Here is a 27,056-nt window from a genome sequence, read left to right on the forward strand (position 1 = left end):
TTTTTCCTACATCTGAAATGTGTATTTTGAATGATTTTCGAATATGTAATGAAGTTGTTTTTGTTCAAATTGTATTTTTTAAAGAACCGTCAAATTTTTCGATTAACCGATCTTTTGGTTCAAATTTCGGTTTGTGATAAAAATTCGAGCTTTTCGTTTCGATTAAAAATCGATTGCTCTAAGAATCGATTATGGCAGATATTTTTCCATCACTTCACAGGAGTTCAAGTAGGTAAGTTCACGTTCACGATAGTTGTGAAGTACTCTAGTTGTAAGGGGTACGCTTATATCAATGTATGTTTTGGAGTGTGTGGTTGGGTTGATGGCTAGGAACAGCTTGCATTCACTGTGCCACCCCCACTCCCGTATTTTCTCCACCCCCAACCACCCCCTCCATTTCCTCACGTTACTCCGGTCCACCTGTGTCCCACAGCCCAGCTGTACTTGCTCTCCTTTCCCGAATTCCCTTCCAATTGCTCTACACACACATGCAACCCCTTCCTCTACCCCCTCCAGGGCTAACCAATCCCCTTTCCCCTCCCCGATACCCTGGCATGCACCCCTTTTCTCTCTCCCTCCTTCCATCCCCAATTTCTCCAACTCCTTCCATACCCTTCATTTATCACTCACCGGCTCCCGTCCCCTACCCTTTATTTACCCCTCTCTACCTCTCCCCCCTCCACTAGGATTTCCTCCCAAACCCCCTCTCGATTCCTCTGCATCTCCAGCCCTCCGTCAACGTCCCCCATCCTTCTCCCACGCTAACAATTCCCTTGGTCTCGCAACTGAAGCGCCACGATCGCCGCGGACTGGTGGGGTACCGCAAGGCAGCGTTTTGGGTCGCGTTTTTTTTCCCTGTCGTCAATACCATCATTCAGGATTATGTAACATATTATTAGGCTGTACTTTGTGGAATCACATTGCGATAGTTTATAAAATAATTCACTTTAAAATATTTCTATAAGTTTTTTATACACTGTCGTCGGTTTCAGATCATTTTTTGTCATTATCAAAGTCATCGTCACCTTGATACTGACTGGGAAGAGTTATATCCTAGGTGGGCAAATAAAGTAATTCTGTGAAACATTACCAAATGAAGTTATTTCCAAATGTTAGTAGGTACTCAAGAATTGGCCTCGTGGTTGGAGCACGAGTCTTATAATATAATGGTCAAGGATTCGCTTTTGAGATAACCCTGGGCTTAGAATTTAAAACTCAAGGTTCCGGCAATAATTTCTTTAACTAATCCATAACTTTGTATATATTCTTTTGCGACTAATTCTATCACAACTGATAAATATTTTGTGTTGAATCTTGTTCAAAGAATGTTTCATCAACATCTGTAGTCATCAATCCGAATATTGGTTTGACGCAGCACTCAACTAAGGTATCCTATCAGCTAATCATTTTAAGCAGGAATAATTATTCTTTACATCCTCCATGGATATTAAGCGATGCCTCCCTTTGCTGTTCTTCCATTCTACTTGCCCTTCAACGATTGTCTTCATCATCATGTCATGCCTCTAGATGTGGTCGAGTAAGGTGTCCCTCTTCTTCTCAATGTTTTCTAAGGGCTTCTCTCCTGTTCTTCCAAATGCCTCTCGCAATATATTCTTTTTTCTTCATCGTTATTATTACTCTGCGAACGCTTTCAGCACGAATATTACAAATAGGATCCTCAAGTCGGCTTCTAAATGTGTTGACAACCACCGCACATTTAAATGGACTTACAAACGTCACTACTCACGTCGCTGACAGACACATTGGTCTGAGTTTCACTGGAAAATTAGATAATTAGTGATTTTAACCGAAATTTATATACATGATGATGTGATCTATCAAACGCATAAAATCTCAATGCAATTCCTCGCCATTTTCAACATTGTACAGAAAAATAATATTTTTAAAATATGGGGAAAATTGGATCGTATTGCACACATCACAGTGCCACGGAGATATTTGAAAACAGATTAAAATGCGACCGAAGTGGCAACAAAAACCACGCTTCCATAGGATGTAATGGGGTCTCATTTATGGAGTCCCCTGTGCTTTCAGCCTTGAATTCTCTGCTGCTATCATTGTCCATGCCTCTATACTATAGACATGCTCAAAATGTAAAGAATTATGCTCTCCTCCTTCGGGCCACTTAATTTCGCTGATTGCGCAATATTTATGATTTTAAATGATTAGGAATATAAACTCTGTTTAAGTCTTCAACGGCAGTATTAGTTCCGCACCAATCCTTCGACAAGTTTTCGGCGAATGAAACCAGGGAATAATGAAACAACTTATTCAACTGCATCGAGTCAGTTTTTCGGTTGGTATCTTCCATTAATTTGCTTTCCTCGACACATTTTATGACTAATGCCCTGTGAGGCGTTGTCGCAACGAGAGGGTTGATGTTTAAATGATACTATACTTTGCTTCCTCTACATAGTTTAAACATTGCAGGGAAAATTGTCTTCTCTTGGTTGTGAGTTCTCTCGTGGGGGGGAGCATTGTGAAATTTTTTTGGTCTCTCATTTTAATACCTTTATCCTAAGTATGGACGTTTGAATCTGGATCTATTGATTTCGTGTTTTGAAAGTCCTTATATTTCTGTTTTCCTTTGTGAAAGCTGTTTACCTAAATATATCAGGTTGTTCCCATACAACGGAAAACATTTTGAAATAATCTGTTTGTAAATAAAGTTATGGATTAACGTTAGTTAAGAAACGATTTTTTCAAGATCAATTTACGTTGAATAGTTTGAAATATTATGAGCGACAAATTCATAGAGCTAATTTGTCCTTATATTTGGTTTCAAGTTAGGCAGAGAGAATAATTTCATCCAATAATGATGCAGGTCATCTTCTGACATTCACTTAAAACAGAAATCGTCAGGAAGGGCTTATAATTCTCTGCTCGTAATTACAATTAGAATGTTAAGGGAGTTTAATTATCAGGAATTTGCATTTGTCTTTTGTGTAATTTCAATGGAGTAAGACATGTATAACCTGATAAAAAAAGGGATCAAACGCATAAATAGTGTTTTTAAAAAACTGCATCGCAGAGACGCATGACATGGTGGATTCAAATTGACGTTTCTGCTATTATTATCCTAATTACTTCGTGTAAAGTCCTTCTGTCTTCCCATCGTAACATCCCGAGAAATTAATTATTTAGCATCCAATTTGATTCTCTTTTAGAAATGGCGAAACAATGGTGAAGTACTAATCATTTCATAATCTTTAATCAAACACTTGGAGGATAATAAAAACAGGAGAAGAGGCAAATTTGCCTCGCAACACCTCACATAATTAGGCGAACGATGATGAAGACCAAAATTCCACTCCATACAGCGAGCGTTTCCTGGACTGAGAGGAAGGGGTCCCCGTAATCCCTTGTATTCTTTCCTTAGCCGCACGGACGTAACGTTGCCGGCCCTGCCGGGCGGAAAGTAATTCATATACAATCCATTGCGCCCATGACAACGCTTGCTGGCCAGTTAAGCCGGATCATCCTGCCTCTTATCGGCTGCCGAAAGCCTTAACATCAAGGGAATATTCAAATGAAAGTCCGCATTACTAATGCGACCAAGGCTTCGGCGTAATCATCCCGCGGCTTGTGTGGCCTGGCGCCCTTCTCTTGGCGACTATAAATTACGGCGTCTCTCAATGAAGTGATCGGGGAGGGATGGCTAATCCAGGCCATGGAGAGAGGGATACCGCACTCGCGAAATGGTCAGTTCATTACCCTTCAGCCCTTATAACGTTCCTAAACCACCATCCAGTGGAGAAGAGGGTGTATCTTCAGGTAGACATGTTTATCGTGGCGTGGGATACGGATATTGTGATCGAAAATTCGTTCACGGGATACATATATCCACCATCATTTGGTATCATGCCTAGAGACAGTTCTGTCCACGGTCCACTGTATCCGTCCTCTTGATTGAGGCGATATTTCGATATTTCCTATTTCCTCTATCCCAACTGTGACAGAATAGCGTTAGCAATAAGAAGGCGGCTTAACCCGAAGGAATTAAAATAACTGAGACCATGTGCAAAGTATACCTTCAAGCACTTATGAACCACACTGTATCGCGTATAATAGCCTGCTTACCCACCACTTCCACCACTCAAGAATTAAAAGGAGTGATGAAAAGCACAAGTACTGTTTTGATGGAAGTTCGGACCATTCTCAATATAAACAAATGTGGAAATAAGTGGATGCGGCAGACGAATTCCTATTCATTCAGGGCTATTCTGTAAAAGATAGCGGACGCTTGAGATGAATGATACCCATCATTTCATAATCTTCTTCTATCATAATCTTCTATGGCTTCCCACCGGGTTAGAGGGATCGTGAGGCGTTTAATTAGTGAATTGCGCTTAGAAAGAAGTTATAAAAAAAACTGAAACGATGACCCAGCTTGTATATTCGCCAAACATGGCCCCATGTGGCTTTTTCCCATCTCCAAAATGAGGAGAACCTTGAAGATAGTCCTTTTACAGGCATGGATTTCATTGAAAGAAATCGTTGGCAGAGCTAAAGGCTATCCCAAAGATCGCGTTAGAGGAGTTTTTCGAAGATTGAATGAAACGCTGGCACAAGTGCGTAATATCTTAGGAGACATCCATTGATTACGTGAGGCGTTTAGGGGGGGAGGGGTTCAAGCAGTTTCTCACCCAATCACACGGGGGGAAGAGGGGGGGTTCTGACAAGTGTCACGTATTTTTTTCCGAAAGAAGTAGCGCAAAATTGTGATCTTAGTAATATTTAATACCAGACTTAATAAATCTTAAATAAAAATAGTTATGGAAATTGTATTTTCTTCAATAAATCCAAGTTAATTAAACACAGATTGACGTATTTACGCTTGGAATACGCATTTTGAACAATAAGAGGGAGATAAGAGGGAGCGGATCGAGCGAAAATTCACGATATCTCACTAAGGGGGGAGAGGGAGTCCAAAAATCGCCAAAATCACCTCACGTAATTAATGGACGCCTCTTAGGAATTCCATTTCTGCCGACGCACACGATTTAAGTCCATTCTCCGTAGTAGTATATGGAATGCACTCAAAGAAAGAAACCTTTCAGTGCACCTCTTGCAGTGCCCAGCGATTGCATAATAAGAGTCATTCGCAGCAATATTTATAAATTTTACTTCCTGGTGATTATTTTCTGTCACTATTATATCTATTATCCAGATATAAAAGTGAATGAAACTACATTGTATCCACACCCTTGCCGCGTCGCCGTACTCTCCGCCGCCGCCGGCCAGAACCGGAGTCGACGCTCGAGCACGCTCGAAAAAACGATTTAAAATTCGGGGTTGCAAGTTGGTGCAAGGTTTTACTGTAGATCCACAATGTAGAATCTTCATCAAACGACGTGGTATCAGTCACTTGGCGGAAGTCCGGGGTAATACCTACTTTTTCTCTACGTTTAAGTAAAAAACTGCGCTGAAAAGAGGCTCCGCCATTTTGTTATATATCTATGGCTATTGATGAAACAAAATCTTTGAGAACCCTTCAAATGGAAGAAAAAGAAGTGTATATTTAGATGGTATAACAGTTTTGTCGATAAAACTATTCAAGAAACCACTGCACGAGGATAAAGTTGGCAATTTTCAGAAAAAATCGAGGGTGGTCGTTTTTCGCTAACTTTCGCGTTTTTGAGGTTTTGGCCAGCTTTTTTCCATTCTAGCCCACACTAGATCTAGATTCACACTCACCATTTGCCGGGAAATCTCAAATCCTCCTTGTCGATATTTCCACAAAAATCCGATATTTAGAAATATCTCTAAGGAGGTCGCAGTAAATAACATCGTTGTGATATCTTGTTGCCCGTTCGTAAACTATCTTCTGGTGGAGAAGAGGATGTATCTTCAGGTATACATTTTTACCGCGGCGTGGGGTTCGGAAATCGCGATTGAAAATTCGTTCATGGGATACTTATCCCCACCATCATTTGGTATTATGCATAGAGACAGTTCTATCCACCGTACCCTTCCTTTGTAGCGAGGCGATATGCTGATATTTCGATAAAAATCCGATATTCAAAAATATCTCTATAAAGGACGCAGTGAACAATATAGTTATGGTATCTTGTTGCCCCTTTATTATGATTTGTAGTGCTATCGTAATAAATTGTTGCACGGTCATCATGATTGTTGAGATAAACGTGCTGATCGTGTTTTTTTTTCTTGCGCGTGACCTCTCTTACTAGGCATTCGCCTATCAAGGAAATGCATAAAAACTGTCATATCGCAACGTCCAATTTCACCTATGCCCTTGGCTTATAATCCGCTTATATCTTTCGTCTTCTCTTTGGTATATTTGATTCTTGAATCGATAATAAACTCAGATTACTTTCAATGGTAGATTTTTACGTAGCCACCCGCAAGTGACCAGAACCGAGAAAATTTCCTCTCTGCCGCAACATAGGAAATTTCAAAATAGAAAATAGCCCGTTGCCTTCCCGTGGAATCAAGTCGGCATTCCCCAAGTATGAACCGAGTACTTAAACCTCTTACAATAGATACTTCCTCCCTATTATTTATTTTTCTGTTTCTTATAAGTACATTTGGCATTGCACATTATATCTAGTGTAATGCTGTAGTCTAGCAGGGTATCGCCTGAGGTACGGTTTTGAGTTGTACATATATGATTCGGTTTTTTTGAGTATTGCATGGTCAATGCATGGGAAAATGTAGATAACGCTAGAGTTTAAAAGCCATTTTGACTAATAACTCGCCATGGACCGTCAAAGAATAACTGTGGCAATAAAAATAAATAAAAACATCATAAGGTAATTATGGCCTTGTTGTTTGCGCTTATTTGCTATATCTTATATCAAAATACAGTGTAATGGAAATAGCTCTCGTTGATGATTTGTGTAAACACTTTAAAGAATATAGTGGACTCGAAATTTCATGAAAGAAGAGTTTATGGTGAAATATATTCCGAAATAAATTTTTGTGTATCCACTATACTGAACCTGTGAGAGTAAATTATAGAATTGAATAATCAATAAGGGCACTTACTTTTAAAACCACAATATTCTGGTTTCTGCAAATCGACTTGGAAATTACTTCTATGTGTCCTTAGCTGTCCGTGACCTACCAATACGCACGCTACAAATTTTCCCTTAGTATCATGTAAGAATATTAAATACACAAAACATTACTTTTTTATGTATTGTACCGAATGCTGTTGAAAGGAAATGTTGTAACCCGCAGCCCCCTACGGATCATTTGGTTAATTTAAAAATGAGCATGTCCTGGAAAATACAATAATTTAAAATTGTTTTTTTAGAGAAATGGTCCTAAAAATGGTACAACTTCCAGCATAGACTTTAAGAAGAGCATAAACGCTTGCTACTGAAAAATATTTCCTAAACCATCTTGCTACCGAGAATCAAACTCGGCATTCGTTGTTTAGAATAAATAAAATAAATAAAATTTGTTAAATAGAGTAGCATAATATTATATCGGAATATCATCAAGTAAATTGTACAACTTCCTGCGTAGACTTTTGAAAGAGGAGAAACACTTGCTACCAGAAAATATTTCCGAAACCATCTTGCTACCGAGAGTCAAACACGACTTTCATAGATTAAATGGAATAGCATAATCGTATACGGGAATATCATCAAGGAAGTAACGAACAAAGTTCAATTGGATCTGCGAGTATTCACGGAAAAGGGGCGCAAGCTTTACTACGGGTAATTCTGCTTTTCAATTTATGAAATGCTTTCCTCTCATTTTAATTGATTTCTTATGTGAGCGAGCTTTTTCCTGCTGAACATTTTCTATTAAAACTGTGCCTGATGAACTTTTTCCGTTTTCAAAAGGTGGTTTCTGGGAAGTGTCATCAAGAATTTCAATTTATAACGAATTGTGCTCACGAAAATAACAAAAAATCACATTTTCATTGATGGGTTTTTCATCTGATGTGATGGCAGTTTGTTTTTCCCTGGAGGGGATTCTCCATGAATATAAATTCACGTTTAGGGATGATCACTAAGATGCGTCTAAATGAGGATTTATTAAAATGTTTCATCTTTCAGAACGGAAATGAAACTGACTGTAGTAATGAACACATTTTTGAATGAAATGTTATTACGTGCTTTATTTGAGAGGAGAATCAACAGTGTTATGCTTATCAAAAGACAAAGAATATCCTGATTTCTGTAAATTGACATGACATTTAATAAAATAAAATAATCATGGATTTTTTACCTCAGCAACCGCACGCATGACCTGAGAAATAGTATTATGAAACTTCATATTTTTTCCTGAATATATTCACGCTGTAGTTTGATATTATTTTTTAATACTACACTGTCATCCGTAATAAGTATGATGGGAAATGTTTTTGGAATTTGGTAAAAAAATATTTTTTACTATATATTATCCTTCTCGACCTTCTGAATTTCATATTACCTCATTATACCTCCCCAATAGTGAGTTTAGGCCAACCTTATTCATGAAAAACTGAGACACCGCTAACGTGCCGGCACTATAATACAACTAGAGATTCAACCAGCCAGTATTGAAATTTAAGGATCACTCGGAAACTCCAGAACCAATGTAAAATTTAAAAAGCCATAATACCTACGATGGACATAGCAATTAGTGAGAGATCTCAGCAATAATTTTAGTCGTATAAACTCTGAAAGTACACTTTAGATTGAAGACTCCGTATTTATATAATGATTTTTCATTTACAGGGGTTTCTATCATTACTCAGTACTCATTAAGATGTTGCTTACTTCTCCTCGGATGCCATTGTCATGCCTCACTTCCGTAGAGGAGCACACACCAAATATAGGTTCTTATAAATTGCTTCTTTACTTCCATATTTAAGTTTCCCGCTGTGAGCAGTCCTCTCTTTTGGTGGAATGCTCTCTTCGCCTGAGCTATTCTGCTGACAATTTCTTTTTCGTTTCTCCTGTCGCTAGTGATCCTGCTTCCCGTATAATATAATTCATCCACCTCTACCAGTTTTTGCTTCTCTATTTTAACTGTTAGTCCCAGCTTCTGCTCTTCTGCTGTATACAAGTATCTTGCTTATACTAATAGTTGGCTAATTTTGCAATGACACCAATGCTTATCACCCTCCACAGATACCGAATGCCCATATTATTTTTATTCGTAGGAGTCTTGACCACGATTCACGGCATCACGTTTCTATTTCCGCTCCTTTCGAGGGACTTCTGACATTCTTCTGGCTGGTTTCTACCTCATATCAGAAATGTGTGACGAAGGGGAATCATATTACGGAAGAAAGGGGACGTCCATTAATTACATGCGGTCATTTCGGTGATTTTTGGACCCTCCCTCCCTCCTTAGTGATATAACGTGAGATGTGACTCGACCCCCTGTTTTTTATTTCTCGTGAGTTTGTTCAAAATGCGTATTTTGACTAGTTTATTCTCGTAAAATTTTATTTTCATCTGAGCTGGTTTTAGAACGTAACGGTGGTGATTGATTATAATATTTCCCTGGTATAGATGTTACTTGATGATGATGATGATAACTTCGCGAAGCCTACCAATGAAGTAAAAAAAAAGGTTTACATTGTGCGTTCCTTAGGTTATTGTAATGTATTAACGAGTAATGACCAAAATTTCACCAAATAGTAAGCATTGACCCTTGTGGGGTTGTCAATGGTTTGGTCAAAGTGGGCGTGGCTTGTCCTACCCAAGCACCCCCATTCCGGCCGCACTTCGCTCCACGCTCGAGACCAGTGGTATAGATTCCACGCTTCAGATATTTACAGCTTCCTTGAATCCAAGCCAAGAGGATATTATAGTAATCAATCTCTCACTCTTCACATGTACTTAACTCCGGGATTTTGGTAAGATAAGGCCAATTAAATAATACAACGCTTGAAAAATTCGCAGAAAATAATAACCAAGATAGAAAAAATACGCCTAAGTCGGGGTAGTTTATCGGAAATACCAAAGTTGGCGGTTCTGAAGCAAATAAAAAATTGATTCCCGTGGAAAAAAATCGAGGGAAGATTCTGAGAGAAGGTATGCGTTTATGGCGATATTGGATCCATCCGCGAACTGATCGGCCCCTTCAAATGTAAGGGAGAGATTTCGGAAAGGTAAGAGGAGGGCGCGAGGGGTCCTTCGTCCGTGAAGAGGAAGTCATGACCGAAGGGGTCTTCACTCTTACCCTTTTCGGCCTGCCTCGAGAGTATTTGCACTCGCCCAGGGGTTCTGCGCCGTTGAGAACTATCTCATCATTCTTAGCATTCCGTGATCGGCGGCTGCAACTCCATCTCAACCCTTGACCAACCCTCGCGAGCGATTCACTATAAGAGTCACAGTCTCCACACAATACTCCACGGTAGTGAAAAACTCTTCCGTGCGCACCTCATTTTCTGGACTTCCCTTGCCTCTGAGCCGCAGTCATATTCACCTCATTCTTATCGGAAAAAAATTCGCATGAAAAAGAAGCCAATATATTTGGCCGCAGCGAACCCTTTCCCAACCACCCTATTCATAGGTCTCTCACCTGAAATCGAAGGAGACTGGTTTAAGAATGAAATCACACCACTATGATGAAAACAGAAGTGTTCCAAGAGTGTCTAAATCTAAATCAACGAAGTAGGTACCGTGCAAGCCACCACCAGGGAGTGTGGCACGGAGTGATTCCACACCAGGCATGCAGCATTGCATCATTCATCCCTGCCTTAATTACTTACGCGTTCGCTTGCCGGACACAGGCCAAGTAGGTAGGACAGCAAGATGCTGTCAGACCAGAAAATAGGAGAGTGGTAAGGATAGGAACATGCTATCATGCAAATAAAACTACCAGTCAGTAACACAAAACGAAAAGTTAGTGTAGTAAGTGATTCATGCATGAGTTATAAAATCCCAATCAATGCATTGAGATAGCTAGTATTGACAAATACCTATTGTAAGCTAATACCTACATATGAAGAGCCTATTTTAAGCAAACAGAGTAAAACTATCCGAGAGCTAAACTATAGCAGGTATAAAAGTCCCAAGTATGAAAGTATATTGTACATGGAGAAACGACATCCTGAATCTATCAGATCTGGAGTCTATTTCCCTAATCTTATCCTTGTGATAGTTTCTACCGTAATAATTACACAGGCCAAGCATACGAGAAAGCGAGATGCGGTCAGAGCAGAAACTACGAGAGTGCTAAGGAGACGAACATACTACCTTTAAATTAAAAATACTAGTAAAAGAAAACAAAACGTTGGCCTTATAAGTGATTCATGCATGAGTTATAAAATGCAATATTGTCAACGAGTCAATGTGCTTCGTGATGGTAAAAGGTAGGACAGCAAAAGATGTGACATTGTGTAGGAGAAATAACTTCATGGTATTTTAAGGAGGAGACCAAAAGCAGAGGGCACTTGCGCCGTGAGTGAAGGTAACGGAAGAAAGGGTGGAGAGAAACCCGGCGTCGGCATTAGCCTGCTCTTAACGAAAGGCAAAAAGGGGACCACGGCTTAACGTCCCATCCGACGGGCGGAGCGTAGAGCTTGAATTGTCCTTCACACAACACTCAAGCAGGGATCGGGTAGTCGATGAAAATTATCTGTCATCGCCGGGATTTTTACCAGAGCCCAGAAGGTGTGAAGCCAACTCTTGAGTCACCACATACCCGATCGGTTCACAACTCTTTTTTATCGCAATTTCACTAATTTTGTCGCATAAAGTCTTTAAGGAAATAAACCTGGTGAGTTGTATGCTTACCCTTTGCTGCAATAGAAGTTTTTACACCCTGAAAAGTGTTGTTCTCAGCGAGCGTTATCATTGTTAAGGTGCCGGATGTTTGGGGGCATCCATTAATTACGTGATACGTTTAAGGGGGGGGGAGGGTCAAGCAGATTCTCTCCCAATCTCACCTGGGCAAGAGGGGAGGGTCCCGGCAAGTCTCACTTAATTCTTTTCCTCAAGGAACAGGTAAAATTGCAATCTTAGTAATCTTAAATACTAACTTATTAACTTTAACTAATCTTAATTGAAAATAATAAAACAAATGGCTTTTTATAAATCCAACGTAAGGAAGCATAGATTAACGTCTAAACACTGCAACACTTTGCCGTGTTGGCTAGAGTGTCGCCTGCAGTGTTTGATATATTGTTGGCATCACACCCCGCGGGTCTGGATTTAAATCTCGACGCTGGCAGAGAATTTTCAAAGACTACCCGATCCCTGTTTGATTTTGTGTGGTGGACACTTCAAGCACATCACTGCGTCCGTCGGATTGGATGTTCAGCCGTGGTCCCTCTTCATTCTCCGACTTTATCGTCAATGGCTTTGTAATGTGTATTCAGAATTTAACGGTTCGCGGATGGACGCCGATATCGTCTACCTTGGGAACCGAATACCTTTTCTCAGTATCTTCCCTCGATTTCAGTTTGTTTTTCCTCACGAATAAATTTTTTATTTACTTTGGAACCACCAACTTATGTATAGCCGATAACTTAACCCGACTTAAACGTATGTTCTAGATCTTGAGTATTATTTTCAGTGAAATTATACAAATATTGTACTATTTAATTGGCCCTTTACCTTGCCGAAATCCCACCCTTAGACGTGAAGGGTAAGAGGATGAACATTCAATCACTCTTGTCCATTATCTGTCTACCGAATCACACAAATAGATCTTGGGCAAGAGGAGTTCCAAATAAAGTTCGAAAAAATTGAAAAGTATAACAAAAAAAGGATCTTAATATTTGAGTGTGTATGAGCGTGATTAGCATAATTCTTTGATAGGTATAATCTTAACAGAATAATTTTCCTGCCATACACATCGAGCATAAAGTATGCATCTTCTTAAGACTACCATCAGACGTATGCAAGGGCGGATCCAGGATTCCTTTCTGGGGGGGCAACAAGCAAGGCCGTATCCAGGATTTTGTTCTGGGGGGCATAATACAAAGCGAACGCAATGATAATGGGACCGCATAAAAATCTTGCACATTTTTTAAGGGCCCGGGGGGGGGGGGGCCGTGCACTAGATCCGCCTGTGGACTTATGCTATATTATAGCTTGTGTATTAAAACTAACGTCCGTTTTAGAACTGATATAATAACTCAGAGAATATTACCATAGCGCTAGCCATCGTGCCGACGTGCGGTCTGCTTTACCACGGGAACCCCTTAACGGTGAGGAAGAAGGAACAGATAAGGCATGGCAGACGACGTGTTTAAGGAGGAGGAAATGGAAGGGAGGGGGAGATGAGAGAGGTTGGAAGAGGGAGTTAAAAGGAATATCAAGTCGGGGAAGGAAGGGGGAAAAATAAAACGGAGAAAAGCCGACTAGGGGAAATGTTTGCTATGGGAGTACCCGCCCAAAATAATTTCAGAAACCAAAAATAAAACGACAGAAGACTTTCTTCTTTTTATTATTTACCCCTCATTCAACAGGCTTTCTTAATCTTAAAGAATTAGGAAAGGAAGGAAAAAAATAAAGAAGGGAGTTTTTTTTCCTACTCCTCGTTTGAGTCGAGTTGAAAGTGGAATAATACGTTTTCCCTCGAGAATCGTATTGAAGAGTCCTTCAAGATGTTCTTGAGTGGGGTTTTCCACGCCGTCATATAAAGAGCCTTCTCCCGTCTGGGGGTGTTTTATAAGTTGCTAAGAAAAAGGCAGTGAATCATTGAAACGAGTTTTCCTCCCAACTGACGAAAAGAAAAAAAGGGGAACAGATCTCCTTTACGGTTGAATTAATGTGCAACGCCCCTTCCTAATTGGTCAATGGCCTTTCCCTTTGCATTGGATTACCCTTGTCCATCATGCGTCCAACGAATCACACAGAAAGGGTCTTAGTCAAGGAAGTTCTCAGTAAAATCAACTTCGTTTATAATTAAGAACAAAATTAAGTTCGCTCCCAGAAAAAAATAGACAACTATAACAAAAACCGGTTCATAATAATTCAATGTATATGACAGTGGCAAACGTATCTATCGAAGCTATAGAATGAACTTAAGCGGTCTCTGGGCTACTGATAGCACTGGTGTAGATATGTGTAGATTGGCAATGTCATTACACCGCTTTCGCGTTCTTTTACGCTGCTTACATTTAGATGATAAGGAAACGAGCACCGCAAGGAGGCGAATTATTAAATTGGTCGCGATTTAAGAATTGTTTGAATTGTTTGTTGATAACTTTCAGAGAAGTCATTTCCCATCAGAGTACATGATTATCGACGAAATTCTTGTATCCTTTTGAATAAAATGCCTCTTCAGGGTAGATATACCAAAAAAATCAGCCAAATACGGAATAAAGTTACAGGCCATGGCTGATACGAGAACTTTCTACGAGTGAAAAATGGAGATTTACACGGATAACCAAGGTGTTGGTCCATTCAACGTAGATAACTCGACAATATCAATAGTAGCAAGACTCACCTCAGAGATCTAAGAATCTGGGCGAAATGTCACATTTGACAATTGGTATATGAGTTACCCGTTAATTCCAAGGATTTTTGATGACAGAAATATGACTACTGTGGGTACACTTTGGAAAAACAAAGGTGAAATACCTGTTGAATTCTTAGTTATAAAGGAGAGAAATAGGTGTGGTAATGTACTAGGGTTTACCAAATGGGACTCGCCTCTTATGCATCGTACGGTAAGAAAAAAAATGTTATTCTCAGCAGTATGCACCATGTTAATGACATTGATCCTGATTCTTGTGATGAGAAGAAACCATATATTATCAAAATAGATAGTTTGAGGCGTGACTTCGTGAAATTTCTTCATTTTGAATAAAAAAACTTCGTAAAATGTGAAATCTACAAGATAATATATTACCACCGTCTACAATTCAACCAAAAGGGGTAATGATATAGTGGACAAAATGCCAGGAGAGTAAAATACAACGAGGATTAGTCGCCGATGGCGTAGGGTGGTTTTATATTTCATAATAAAGAAATTTCAACCATGAATTCCTATATTATGAATTGCCACATTCCTCAAAACAAGGTAAAACGTCAATGATTCATCCAGAATGCGAATATTCAGGTTATATAGGACACTTTGAGAAGAAGGGTGCAGAAGCATATCAAAAAGGATATTAGAGAAGAAATTAGAAGATTACTACATGGTCCTCGGCAGTCATCGGTAGATTTGCGGATACATATACCTGAGGTAGCAAAAAGATGTGCCTTCCGCAGTAAGTCACGTGATTGAAATGTTAAATACATGAGCGAAAGTTGTGGTAAGCACGTTTTTAGTGAAGACAGTAATATGTACGTCAGCTGTACTGACTGCCAAGATAGCGTACCAGCTGATGATTCTGATTAATTTGACATTTAGCAGTAATATTAGTGTATTTGTGGAATATTGTTTAAATTAGGCCATAATTAATAATTTTTGTCTAAATTAACTTTGGGAAAAAAATACATATTTAAAAAATGGATCTTTCATTTTTGAAAGAAATAACAAAGATGATGAATGTGACAAATATGGCAAACCTGAATTTTTACGTTCAAATAATTACCCATCTGCTTTGCCAAGGTCTAGTCATGTATTGCGGAAAAATTATTAAAAAAAATATGATAGTCTATGTAAGTCGTCAATTGCCACGGGACACATTAATGTGTAAAAACACACCACATTGCAATTTTAAATAAAGACCGATGCCGTTTCTCAAAACATAAAAATTGTGCATATTCTAAATGAAATAAGCTCCTTAAAATTTTAAATGTAAATACATAATAAGAGATAGAAACACTTTTAATAAGGGTGGGAGAGTTCGTATAAGAAATTGCATATGAATATTGGAAATGGAAAAAGTTCGCAAGATTTTTTTCCCTTGAGGTGCCCAAACACCCCAACGTGTAACAAAAGCCCACCGGACTAATGCAAGGTGAACCCTGATGAGGTCTCCGGCACAGGAGAGGAAACGTTAACCATTTTAAAGTCTTGATGCGGGTTATCCCAGAATCTATCAATATTGAAGGGTATTTTAGATGCATACTTCACTGGCTATCCTGATATGAAGTATTAACCTATGAATTATACCTAGAGGACAGCAAGAGGCGTGTAAGAGTTTAAGTTATTCTGCCGCTTCGCTTACTTTTCAATCGGCTATCAACAATTTCCACGCTGAGTGCAGAGAAATCATTTTTTCTCTATACATACTCGAAATAGATTAAAAAGTCACTTCAGATATTTATTCAGTACCTAGCCTTGAGAATGAGTGACGAGTCGGAACCCGAAACGTCGGCGCTCTTAGGATTTCTTACCCGCACGGAAACCCGAGAAAGGTTTATTTATTCTGTTCGCAAAGTGTAGAATCGATCAGAAAATTTAGCGTTTCGTCAATTATTTATTTGAGTTCTATACGATTTTGTAGGGGGTCGATTCTATGACTTTTTATCATATCTCGTCTCGCTCAACCGTAGCATTTCTATGAATCTGTTTGTTAGTCAGTCGTCGGAATCGGATTTTATAGTATAAAAATAGATTTTATAGTATAAGGGAAGATGGGATGGATGAAAAACAAGTCATCCCACTGGCTGATAAATGAGGGAATGTGGAGGCTGAGATAGGAAGACATGCGCATGTGGGAGTGAACCAACAGATCGATTAAGCAAACCACAAGGAATACAGTATTCTTGAGAGAGATAATTAAAGGAAAACTTCGAGTTATTCCACAGGGAATAGAAGGATGGTTGACGAAAGAACGTGTGTGGAGTGTACACAAATGGAACCCAAAGACAGATCTAATTCTCTTCTGGGAATGAGAAAACTGATGCCAATTAAATGGGATTATAAAGGGAATGCTTATTAAGCGGTTAAAATAACATTAAAATCAAATATTATGATCAGATTTTTAAATATCAGTGGATTATATATGTGTGCTAATTAATGAGACAAGGATTATCACTAAAAATTATTGAAGAGGCTAAAATGCTTCGAGCATATTATTAATTGGAAAAGGTAACTAAAAAAATGTAACTAGGAATGTGCGATGTTGAAAATTCAATTAATGTAACTTTACAATATCAATGATTGTCGATAACTTTATCTAAGGTCGTGAAAATAACTATATTTTTATCGGGTCCTATAAAAATATATATCACGGTAAACTTTCCTGATGTATAAACCGATAAGTAATCTCATCCTGATAAATTATCACGACTTGTAGAATTATATCGGATAATATATCGTTAAGTGAGGTCAACAAGCTTGGTCACAATCGTGTGAACTTCACACGTTCGTGGCAGGGGGACAGTTGTTTTCCCTGGACCAACTTGCACTTCGAGGATTTCGCGTTTGGGGATGTCCGATGGATATCGGGATTTGAACTGGGGGCCCTCACTCCAGCTTCCCAACACTCTTCCCAGTGGGCCGCACTCGCCTAGAATCTGTTCACTATATGTTTGTGGGTGAGCTTTTGTGAGAGTCCGGACACTCTTGGAGGGCTTCGCTGATGGGGGAGGTGTAGTACCGAGAGAGGGAACGAACTTAACGTTGCCAAATGTGCATAGCCACCCTAGTTTGTCACTGAAAACGTGTGAGTCATGTGGGTGACCACATGTATTTTGGGCCTGGCGAGACAATAAGCCTACTATTTCAGAAGATATTGAGGATAATCTCTTCACAGAAGCTCACGACATTGTCAGCTACCACGCTAAATGCGGGGTCGTTGGTGAAAGGCACGCTTTAATACATGCACAGAGAACAGGTGAGGTTTGGCAACACTGCTCCACGATCAGATTCACGATGTGGACTCGACCATAGAGCTATTAAAGCACTATATACTCTAAGGACTCGACGGAGGTCTGATAGCGACTGAACTTCCGAAGCTCTAGGCCACGCCTGCTGTTTGCTGATTGGCGAAGGTAAAGTCACGTGTCGCGAAACTTTCCCTCCCCTCTCACCCACTTGCTTTAGCCACACCAACTCACCCGCAAACATAAAATGAACAGAGTATAGATATTCCAGTATATTAGATATTGATGAAATTGTCAGTCATCGATATTTCCCGACCTTCATCATCGTACCTGTTTATTTGAAAAAAAATGTCCATAGAACCCTGTTTAACTTTTAACTCTAATTGAAAATAGTTAGCGCGAAACCGGGACCAGGCACTTGAGTTCGGCACTGTACCCGAATTCGCACGCACCATCCAATCTTCCCATCCATATACTCTTCCTCCTTGGACTTCTCCCACCTTCTTCCCCCTCCCCTCGCTTCCTTGCACCGCCCCTATCGCCCCCACCCCCGCCTCCCTCACCTCCCCTCCATCGCCGGCCCCTGTTTGAACAGAAATCTCGCGACAAGGCAAATAAGAGAGGGAGTGAGGGACTGACTGAGTAATGGAATGCAAACAATTAGGCAAACGAACACCGCCCGCCCCCTCCCCAAGTATTGTAACGAAGAAGAAGGGAAGGGGTTAGTTTGGGGAAGAGACTGGAGGGAGGGGGTGCTGTTAAGGGGGAGGGGGGGTGGAAAACTAGGGGACGTTCAGGGTGGGTCGGGGAAGGAATAGGACGAAGGAGTTTGGCGATGTTCGTTCGAGTTTCCGCGTCTGAAACTTATCAATGGGCTCCGACGTCGTTGTCGTCGTCTGCTGCTGTTATTTCGATTCTCGCTCAATTGCCGATGGTTATCTATTATAATTATCATTGGTTATTAATTTTGTAGCCGCGTGTATTTTGGGGTGGCCCCAACGTTTCCGGACCGATGCTGGTCGCTTTTTCAAGGGAACCTGATGAAGTAGGAAACGAAGAATTACTATTTATTTGCCATCATCACTGAACTGGAAACGAGTGGTGGCTAGAGTTTTGGCGTTTGTGGAAAGCTCGGGTAAAGTAACGGAAAAATTAGCGTTACTTTTATCCGATAGTGAATACGAGTGAAACTTTTAGGGAGCTCTACCATAATCATTGCTTAAGCGTTTTTCTCTCGTGTTTTGTATCTCAAACCAAAGAGACTGCATAGAGGAGGCCCAATTCGATCCCATAGATGGCTCATTTCTGTTGCCACTTCGGTCGCATTTTAATCGGTTTTTCAAAATGTCCGCGGCGCGGTGATGAGTGCAATGCGATCCACTTAAAAAAAATCTTTTGCAGTATAATATTTGTGATTGCGAGGAATAGCATTGAAAAGTTATTAATTTGGTAGATCACATCATCACGTATATAAATATCGGCTAAAACCGCTGATTATTCCTTATTTCTCCGTGAAAATCGGATCAATTGTCCGTCATCGACGCGAGTGGCAACTTTTGTAAACCCATTTAAATGCGCGGTGGTTGTCAACATATGTACTTAGAAGCCGACTTGAGGATTCTCTTTTGTAATATTCGTGCCTCAAGCCTTGAATCATTGGGAGAAGATATGCCGGGATGAAATATAACATGGATGTTAATAGTGGAATGGACTAGCATTAAAATAGGAAAGCAAACACTTGTGCAGGTGATTGACTTCTGTTATACCGGAAGCAGGATCACTAGTGATGGGAGAAGCACGAAAGAAATTATTAGCAGAATAGCCCAGGCGAAGAGAGCATACCGCCAAAAGAGAGACCTTCGAACAGCGAGAAACTTAAATATGGAAGTAAAGAAACAATTTATATGAACCTACATTTGGAGTATGCTCCTGTATGGAAGTGAGGCATGGACAATTACAGCAGCTGAGAAAGCAAGGATAGAGGTCTTCGAAATGTGGTGCTACAGAAGAATGATGAAAATCAAATGGATCGACCGAGTTAGTAACGAGGAAGTCCTAAGAAGAGTAGGAGAGAAGAGAATACTCATGGAAACCTTATTAAGAAGACGGAACAGCCTTATAAGCCACATCTTGAGACATGATGGCCTGATGAAGACAATCGTCGAGAGACAAGTGGATGACAAGAAGGGAAAAGGAAGACCTCGAACAAAATATTTGGAACAGGTGAAGAAAGATATGAAAGAGAAGAAATACATATGTGTGAAAAGGTTAGCTGGTGGGAGAATTGAGTGGAGAGGTACGTCAAATCAATCTTAGGATTGTTGACCAGTGATAACCATAAACTCCGGAAAAATCATCACTGCAGCTAAGGAAGAACTCAATATTTTTGGTTGGACTTGTCTTCATATTTCTTGTTTCCTCACTAGACGTATAGCATAATTTGTTTACAGTTTTAATGGTATTCAAATCGAAGGTTTTGGATCGCAGTTCCGGTCAACTTTATGGGGTGAACGTGCAATATTTTTCTCTTCAGAAGCCCAGAAATCCACATAATCACGGTAACTGTGTTATTATCAATTTAGAATAAACCAAATATAAATTTATAAATTTTACGAGAGGGCAGTCTTCGGCTGCGATTTTCTTTTCCTGTACAACTCGTCGATGTTCGATGAGTAATGTGCTATTCGATTCTCCGATGTCGAATGACGTTGCTTAAAGAGGCCCATTATTATCGTTTATGACGGTTGAAGTTAATTGTTGACCATCTATTTTTAGATAAACTTATAGCGTAGAGTACAGCAAGCTTTTCACAACTTCCAATTTAAGATTCGATTCTCTTGTGATTTTTCTGTTTAAATTAAGTACTATCGCAGTATGTCGAGTTTTCTTCATACCTTAATTCCTCAAATCATATAAAAAGTATTGGCAAATATCGCGGACTGCAGCATCAGTACTCCTCTCTGAAGGGAGAAGTTCAAGTATATTAAAAAGGGCATTGTTCGGCAGGAATGTATAACTACGGATTACAGTGGATCTTCAACAAGCCCGCAGCTACAAGGTAGTATTTGCCTCTTTTTTTCCCTAACTTTGAAGCATTTTGTTGCCTCTGCATTATCATGGGAACAATATTTGCTTTACACTCGCGGATTAGCTAATCATGGGATAATATATACGAAATTAGGAACTGATTTTTTAGGATAATGAGGGAGGTGCGTGTTACGTGAAAAAAAGCTTTCTTTTATTTTTGTTTCTCAAATGGATGCATGATGAGGAGGAAGAGGAAAGAATTCGGAGGAAACCGTGGATGACCCACGATCCGGTAAATTGAGCCCAATTTTACGGTGGAAGAATTTTTCTGCGAACGTTCAATGCCATCTACCGTGATTCCAATGATTTAAATAGATATTTGTTTAGGAGTATTTGGCTACATGGTCTCATTTTTCTATGATTTTGGTGACATTGTGGTTATTTCAAAGTTTTCTATGGCCTAGGGTAGCGAACCTCACCCCCTGGCAACGGGGGGTCCGGGAAAGGTTTTGTCAAATTAAATACATTTTACATCAATTTGGCACTAAAATTTTAATTTTAAGAAGACGCAGTTATTAAATGCTAAAACTAGAAAATAATTTTTTTATCTTTCTGAGGCTTTGGAGGTTATCTATACCCTCAACCCCCCTATGCTATAATTACGCCACTGACTGATTCCAAAAATCGATTTTACATCATGTTCAACAATTTCATCCCCATTTACTGAGATATTATGTACGATAAAAGAACCTCGAACGTGATTCCCAATATTCCTCTTCTGGCTGTGTGCTATTCTGCGGTGGAAGATGGAACTACCATTGTAAACATCTTCATCATGTCTATAGTCAAATATTTGCTCATTTTTTTGTCCAATTAGCTGAGGTTTTCCATCCTTTTCCAGGGAAAGCTCTAGCGATCGCTCCAGCGATGGCAGAAAAAAATGATTGTTTTACGCAGGTATATGAGTATTTGGAGGAGGCGACCGACAGCTGAGGTCATTTGTGCCATGAGGGAAGGTTATGGAAGGAAGGGTGGAGAGAAACCCGGCGTCGGCATTAGCCTGCTCTTAACGAAAGGCGCCAAGGGGACCAAGGCTTAACGTCCCATCCGACGGACTGAGTGTTGTCCTTGAAATGTCCTCCACACAACATTCAAGCAGGGATAGGGCAGTCTCTGAAAATTCGCTGCCACTGCCGGGATTTGAACCCGAGCCCACCGGGTGTGTAGCCAACACTCTAGACACCACACCAACCCGCTATTTTACGCATTCATTTTCCACGACAGCTCGAGGGATGGGAATCCCATTCCTTTTTCCATCATTCGTCACGTCCCTTTTTCCGTCGCTGGCACCGTCCTTCAGCCAATCAGAACGCACGGCCGCATATAGCGGCTGTAACGCAACGCCTGGCTTTTTATTTAAATTACAGTTTTAAATACGGAAAATACGTAAAGTTGGTGTGCTGGCTAGAGTATTGGCTTCCCACATGATGGATTCGTGTTCAAATCCCGACGGCGGGAGAGAATTTCCAGTGACTGCCTGATCTCTGCTAGAATGCTGTGTGGAGGGCATTTCAAGCGCAACACTCCGTCCGTCGGATGGGATAATACCACGGACACATCCTCGGAAAGGGACGGAATAAAGGATGGAAAATAGGGTCGGTGAGAATGACCAAGTGATTCAGAAAATGATAGGTCGAGTGATCACTCTTTTTGTTCCCTGAAAACCTATTGCTGGAGCTATCATTCCGAGGACGGAAAAAATGATGGTGTTATTCAGGCTTTATTGCAGGTTAGTCGACTAATTTTTAAACTTGTGAATTTTGAAAACTGTATGTTACCTCCATCTCCTAGAAAGGGGACATCCATTAATTACCTGATTTTGGCGATTTTCGGACCTCCCCTCCCGCCTTAGTGGGATATCGTGAGATTTAGCTCGACCCCCTTTCTCTAATCTCACTTGAGATTATTCAAAATGCGTATTTTCAGTGTAAATACGTTAATATATTCTTCATTGCATTGGATTTATTTAAAAAACAAATTGTTTGATGGTTTTAAATTATGATTAGTTAAAATTGTATTTAAGATTATTGAGATCGCAATTTGACACTGTTTCCTGCGGAAAATAATTACGTGTTACTTTCCAGGACCCCCATTACCCCCACCTCAGATTTGGTGAGAATTGGCTTCCCCCTCCCCCATAAATGTGTCACGTTATTAATGGCTGCCCTCTAAGTAGAGCTGTTTTCTTATAATTGAACGTATTAATCGGAAATATTGTAATTGAAAAGCCCTTTTTTACAATAGTTATAGGTACTTATTTACTCGCCTTTCTAAAATGTATGGCTAACCTGCATTGTGAAGAATGCGATAGATTTATGCGACTAAATTCGTAGCATAGGATACCGTTGTTTAGCTGCAGTCAGTTCTCTAACCTGTGGGACGACGGCGAGCATAGCTGTTCCTGCCACTACGAGAAAATGCCTGCTTGCCAGTGGCCCCAGACCCAAGACTAAAGTTCAAGGAACGCCAGCTATACCGATTCGAGTTCTCGGCCTGTTTTCTTTTTTCTTCCGCGGATTCCCATTTCGAGGGTTGTTAACCGAGCCCCGCACGAGGAGATATGCAAGGCCTTTTACATCGCCAGGGATGATCTTTTCACCGGAGCAAATCAGTGCTGACCCCTTTGCTGTCCGTGGTTAGGGGGAGTAACCTGCTCATGTATGGGAATAGGGTACGAATCCGAAGTAGTTGCTAACACGACCGCCCCATGTCGTCAAACTTTAATCCCTATTTCGCAACCCAAGACATTATTTCAACGTATGCGGAACTTATCTCTTTATGAATGTCGTGCCCGATTCGTAACAAGTTGGCGCATTCTGATTGAATCGTGTCATGCTCAACTTTTTGGAATTTTGCCATGATTACGGGTTAATGAAATGCGAACATTTCCACATTAAGTTAATACTTTAATACCTGGGCTTCGATGTGGCACGTCGTCATCTGATGATCCTTGGAGGTCGTGCAGGACTATAATATATGGGCAATTCCATTTGTGACGGAATTACTTTTAGGGAAATCTATGCAATAGGATATTTCGATAAAATTTCAAAATACATAATAATTGCAAAGATTCTAACTGTTCATTAATTTTGAAAAAAATTTGAAAAAAATTATGAAGGTGATTTTCATATACAGAAACAAAATTAATTATAGATATGCCTTCTAAATATGCCCAAAATTAAAATGTGACGGAATTACTCCCACGTCAACCTCTCCGTGTGTAATGATGTCAAACATCTTCAAAACTCCGTGAATCTAAGTAGAATTTGAAAACTTTTAATAAGGCTCTGAGCAATGGTTGAGTCGTCGCTTATGATAACATAATTTGTCAAAACTACAAATACCATACCACATATGGAATTATTTTTTTTTTCACTTACTATTGTGTGCGTTCCATGTGGTCACGTCCGATACAACGAATTATATGATGATGGGAGGTAAAACGAAGTATTAATAAATTTTCCACCCAGCGTTTATGAAACCCAACCAGGAGTCGTGCCTTTGATACGCCGTGTTACGCCTCAAATAATGATTTTTGACACATAAGTGTCAATTTGGTTGAAAAAGCGTTGTGTGAAAATTATAAGCCGTTACTAATCCCACTAACATGTATTTACTTACTAAATACCAATATTTCGAATTATTATTTAAGTAACATACCGTTTGAGGTAGGTTTGCATGGAGATTTTGCGAATCAGTCCTCCTGCCCTGCCCCCTTCCTCCAAATCAAAATTCTCTCTTATCTTACCGGGGATAAATTTTCTCTTACCCCCATCGCCTGCAAATCTTCTTCTGCAGTCATCTATTTCGCGGTCTATCTTCTTCCTAACCTCTTCATACTTATGTCCTTCTCCAATATTATATCATTAATCTTCATGTTAATCCTAATCCTCTATTTCTGAACTTCCTTAATTTGGATACTGATTCCCCTCGTGATATTTCTTTCGTATTTCCTAAGGATATTTTCATCGTTAGATACGGAAGAGATGTAAGTTATGGATGGAGCGGTTACTGAGCGGGGAAGGGATGCTGGAAACGGTGTTAGAGGGTAGAATGTTGGGTAAACGAGGGAGAGGAAGAAGGGAATAGGATTTTTGGATAGATTGAAAAGGAGTGGGCTTTATTGTGAATTTAAGAGGGGAGTCCATGAAGAGTGTGGGGCCTGTAAGAATAAATCTTAAATACTTGACGCAAACCTACTTCAATCGGTACAATACTTTAATTATTCGGCGAGGGGGTGGTTCTGAACCTCCACATACCTACCTCCAAATTTATGTCCCACGTCATCTTAATATAATATCTCCATCTTATTTTTATTAATTCCACGCCTCAGCCTCATAAGTTACTACAGAGATTACTATTTTACAAATATTCATTTTTGTATTAATTGAGAGAGAAGTAATTGTGGAAAGGCATTATCATCATCAGCTAGTTTTCTGCCCTTCACTGAGACATACCAAACACCAAAGTCGTCTTCACCTCACTCTATTTTTCTATGCATATCCTTGGTCTTCTCTATCAAATTTTACAAAAAAATACACCAGCGTACCTAATAGACGAATTTCAAACACTTAGTAGAGCACACGACTCAAATACGAGGGGAAATGAAAAACTCGTTATTCCTTACCATTGGACAGTTAAACACCATTAGACACATTCAATAAATCATTCACTGTGACTCCATGTCGCGAGTGAAACAACATTGACTTACCGCTACGTAAATCATCATCACTCGCATCCTTCAAAAGGGCACAATGCGAAAAACTTCTCCGAGAACAACGACGAGACACGTAAAAAATCATGGGAACAGTGGGAAAGATTCAAAACTTATTTCCTCCTCCTTCATCTAATTTTCTTTTTCTTTCCAAGTACTGGGTGACATTTTCTTGTATTTGTATACATGCATGTTTAAATTAGCTCTTTCTCAGTAGGTTTTCGCTGGTTTTTCACGCCCTTCTTCTTGTGCGGACGTTTTCTTGCAGTGGATTTTTTCCAATAAGGACGAAAGTCAATATCCTTAGGGTTTTCCCACGCTTGGTCACATCTTTTTACATTTGGTAAATGATAAATTTGCTAATTTATTATACTGTTTGTTGCTTGAAAACCGTACTTCTATGTCCCTTTTGCCATAATTGACTGTATGTAATTTCAAGAGCAACTTGACAATGTATTTAACTGCAATAGTTTTATGTTTGACAAGGGGTTAGATGGAAGATGGGACTTTCTAGTTCCAATCTCGCCCAATAAAGACGTATTACTATTGTAGCTTCTTTCTTACCTCATCGTGTCCGTAATCTTCAGCCTTCTTCTTCATCTTCTCTTTTCCCTTTCCACTAGTCCCTCAACTGCTGCATTATAAAATCCCCTTCCCTCTCAAAACATGCCCCTCAAATAGGGTGGTTTCCTATTATTTTTTTATTGCCTAAATCAAAAGATTATTACTCCTGGAGTATGCATTTCACGCTCTTAGATTTTTAAATGATGATATCTATTTTTCGCATTTAATGAAAAGTGAAAATTTTCAAGCGCGCGAAAACGCGACGGGTAAGTATGAATGCCGGGAAAAACTCGTGACGTCGTTCTGCTTCCCGCTGCCGCGAGTGAGGTGACCTTGGGGCGAGGCTCTGAGCGCTAATACGACGCAGGATACTAGCAGGTAGCCAAGTACCATGCTAGCTGGTAGCGCTTGGCTAAAATAAGGATTATTAATACCTTATCAAATGAAGAAAACTTTCCGACCTTAGCCAGTTTTAAAACGTGATTATTAAGACATGTTTCCCTGAGCTCTGTGCCACTTGCATGCATTGGTAATCTCAAACGATTTAAAACTCCCATCTACTCGTATAGAAACTAGGTCCCTTTGACGTCATGTGGAGTGGCATCGCATGGGCGCCAATCTGGCCTTTTTTAAATGAGGATAAAATTGACCATTAACATTCGTCTAAACTGGGATTTCTAAAACCAAATAATTTGTATATTATGAATACACTAATGGTGGGTAACGAATCGCAATCAATGCCTTTCGTTTTCTTTGATGAAGGAAACTACCCTATTCCCTTTACCGTCCTCAGTAGTGTTCTTTCCTCCCCAACTCTTTCCAGCACCTCCTCAATCCTTACTTTATCCACGTACTCTCTCCATCCTTCTCCTCACCCACATCTCAAAAGTATTTATCCTTTCCCCATCTTTTCCATCGCAAGGTCCATGTTTCACATCCATATAACATAAAAATCCTCGCGTAGCATTTCAACTTTCTCTTCCTCAGCCCTGAGTTCATGCTACTTCAGAATACCTCTCTGT

This window comes from Ischnura elegans, chromosome 9 (assembly GCF_921293095.1).
Source record: "Ischnura elegans chromosome 9, ioIscEleg1.1, whole genome shotgun sequence".
Lineage (NCBI taxonomy): Eukaryota > Metazoa > Arthropoda > Insecta > Odonata > Coenagrionidae > Ischnura > Ischnura elegans.